At 50.0% G+C, this 3,493-nt stretch overlaps 1 non-coding gene across 1 annotated transcript; it reads right to left on the bottom strand.

The window, feature by feature from the left end:
• Positions 1-2,421: 2,421 nt before the first annotated feature.
• Positions 2,422-2,496, bottom strand: Trnas-aga. The gene has a single exon. It is a non-coding gene; the product is annotated as a tRNA-Ser (tRNA).
• Positions 2,497-3,493: the final 997 nt, after the last annotated feature.

Here is a 3,493-nt window from a genome sequence, read left to right on the forward strand (position 1 = left end):
GATTCGAACCTCCGACCGTAGCGGTCTCGCTGTTCCAGACTGTAGCGCCTAGAACGCTCGGCCACTCCGGCCTGCTCGATCGAAGTGATTAACCCATGTTTCACCGCCTGTGACGATGATCGACAAAAATTGTCATAATCAGCTTCGCAATACTCAAGCAGCTCTGCATAGATGGTTCTTCGTTGCTCTTTATAGTCTTCTGTTGTGCGGTATGGAACCCAGCGGGCAAACACCTTTGAGTACCTCAACTGGTGGACGAGCGTGTCAGCACTACCAACAGTGATGGCAAACTGTGCAGCGTGCTGTTTGGTTGTGATGCGTCGATCACCTCGAATGAGGGTGTCCGCACGTTCCAACATTGCAGGAGTGTGCTGTGTGCGGCTGGCGGGCACGGGTTAGTTCGGACAGGTTTCCGCGACCTTGTTGCGATGATGGCATACGCTTCACCTGCTTTTCTTCACTGCCACGTCTCCGTAGGCATTCTGCAGGTACGTATAAGTATCTTCGAGGCTCTGGATTTCCGGTAAGAGAAACTGAATGACAGCGACAGCTCTCTGCCTGGAACGCAACTTCGGTTACAGGAGCCATTTTGAAGGCTACGTATAGCGCTACCTCCAAACGGAAATTCGTGAATCTATAGAGGCTGAGGAGGAAATATTCCACAATGTTCCACAACAGATTCCGCATTTCAAATGTTCAAATGTGTGTGAATTCCTAAGGGAACCGAGTGTTCTGTACGGACAAGTTACTCTGTAACTACAATATATGATCTGAAGATGGGCAGCTAGCCCGAAACCGGTAACTGAAAATAAGGAATAGCGATCGAAGACTGAAACGCCATATTTTATTTTTTTAATTCCTAAGGGACCAAACTTCTTAGGTCATCAGTCCCTAGACTGACACACTACTTAAACTAACTTTTACTAAGAACGACACATACACCCATGCCCGAGGGAGGACTCGAACCTCCGGTAGGAGGGGCCGCGCAGTCCGTGACATGACGCCTCTAACCGCGCGGCCATTCCGCGTGGTATTCCGCATTTTTTTCAACCGCAACTGGCCGAGGAAGGAAAAAAAAGTTACATTACTTATTGAACGCACGTCGTAGTAGATTGTACAGTCACATCATTGCCATATTCCGCTCGAGGTACTCCAGTCCGTGGGACTCCCTCGTATGTATCCTGCTTAGTGTAGCAATTTCAATGGTCAGCAGTGTACACGCGCCGTCGATGACAGAGCACCAGCGGCTTCCACTGTGTTACGCGCGCTCCGCGGGTGTCAATGTAGGTGTCATTAGCGGCAGGCGGCAACAGGTGGCCCGCCGCCCTGCAAACTAATTAAGCCGCCCCCCCGCTCTCCCGCCGCCCCCCCCCCCCCCCACAGCTCCCCACCCACAACCGCCCACGCGCACTCTCGCACCTCGGCTCTCGCGCCGGCACCCACAGTGCGCGCTAGGCTAATGACGCTCCCCGACTTCAGGTAGCCGCGTCCGTCACTCTCAACAACACGGTCGCCTCTATTTATATTTTTTCTGCAGCCGGCTCTAAGACAAAAAAGAGCGTGTTGTAGGAGCGGCGTGTGGACGGGCGGGTGTGTTATGAACGGCAGCCTTTCTCCGCCGCCCTTCCTTTTTGTACGCCGCCGGTGCTCCAGTTGGGAGAGATAGTGTGGTTTTTTGTAACTGGGGGGAGACTCCAAATTGCCAGGAATTCCCGCGCGAGCCTTGCCGCGCCGGCGGGGAAATCACATCACAGGCGCTTCCTGCGGCTCGGCTCGTCACAAATATTTTGTTAAATTAAGAGAGCCATTGAGGGTGCGGCCGCCCGCGGCTGCGGCTGCCAGACCGCGGGGGGCCTCCCAGGCACCGCCATCGCCGGCTGCCATTGTGGCCTCACCTCACCCCGGCTCTCCTCTCTGCCGCTGCTGTCGCCTTCACGTCCTTCTCACTCGTAGCGCAAAAGACGAAAAAAACTGTTCCTATTCAAACCTGAGTCATTTGTATACATACCAGCCGACTTTGCTTAGTTACTTAGTTTAATGCCAACTCATTTCCCCACTCGACCCATCGATAGGGGTGAAATGGTATCAGGACTGTCGCCAATCAGCCAGTGATTCAAGAGACTTTTCGATATGACACTAATATCATTTTCGATTGCTTCCCGTCTCACTCAACCCCGCCCCCACCCCAAGAAAAGGTCCTTACTCATCTATATTTTCCTGGCTGTATGAGGGGCGTCCAATAAGTAATGCAGCACATTGGAAAATTATCGAATTACTGTGCTGATGAAGCTCTTACGTTATTTGATTTTCAAACAGCTGAGCAGAACTGAACGTACTCAGACATTTCTCTCTTTAGAATGAGATTTTGACTGTGCAGCGGAGTGTGCGCTGATATGAAACTTCCTGGCAGATTAAAACTGTGTGCCGGACCGAGACTCGAACTCGGGACCTTTGCCTTTCTCGGGCAAGTGCTCTACCAACTGAGCTACCCAAGCACGACTCACGCCCCGCGAAAGGCAAAGGTCCCGATTTCGAGTCTCAGTCCGGCACATAGTTTTATCTGACAGGAAGTTTCATAACAGCGCACACTCCGCTGCAGAGTGAAAATCTCATTCTGGAAACATCCCCCAGGCTGTGGCTAAGCCATGTCTCCGCAATATCCTATCTTTCAGGAGCTTCTGTAAAGTTTGGAAGGCAGGAGGCGAGGTACTGGCGGAAGTAAAGCTGTGAGGACGGGGCGTGAGTCGTGCTTGGGTAGCTCATTTGGTAGAGCACTTGCCCGCGAAAGGCAAAGGTCCCGAGTTCGAGTGTCGGTCTTGCACACAGTTTTAATCTGCCAGGAAGTTTCATTTCTCTCTTTACTTATTCTGATCAACACTAAACTGACACACAATATTTTTAGCGCAACGCAATCTGACTTTCAATAATCCCTACAAAAGCATGGTCCTGACTAACTATGACCTATACCTTTTATGAATCACTTACCTCACAAAAATCTTCGTTACTCGAACTACTGCAATACAGCGAGCGCCAATACTGCCAGCTAAATAAAAGATTCTAACTACTGAAGGCACTAACTACTGATAGGCATAGTTAGCAAATGAAAGATTTTGATAGAGAACAAACAATGTATTTACCTTAATAATATTCAAAAGTCATCATATATATGTCTATCAATTCATGACAACCATCTTTACAGATTTCCTTTTTCTGGCGGACACATGTCCAGATCGTCCGCTTACAGTAACCTCTCAAAACTCTGGCATCTCTCTCCACATCCACCACTACTGGCGGCTCACCTCCAACTGCCCAAATCTACGAGCTGTTCACATCCAATAGCGCAACACAACAATAGCGAATATTTCACCAATGTGTCCAACCAGCCACAGACTGCATACAGCACAGTCAGTGATTTTCATACAGAGCGCTACGTGGCGTTACCAACATAAAAACCTAAACAGCTTACTTACACATTTGCTCTCTCGACCAGTTC

Source organism: Schistocerca piceifrons, chromosome 3 (assembly GCF_021461385.2).
Source record: "Schistocerca piceifrons isolate TAMUIC-IGC-003096 chromosome 3, iqSchPice1.1, whole genome shotgun sequence".
Lineage (NCBI taxonomy): Eukaryota > Metazoa > Arthropoda > Insecta > Orthoptera > Acrididae > Schistocerca > Schistocerca piceifrons.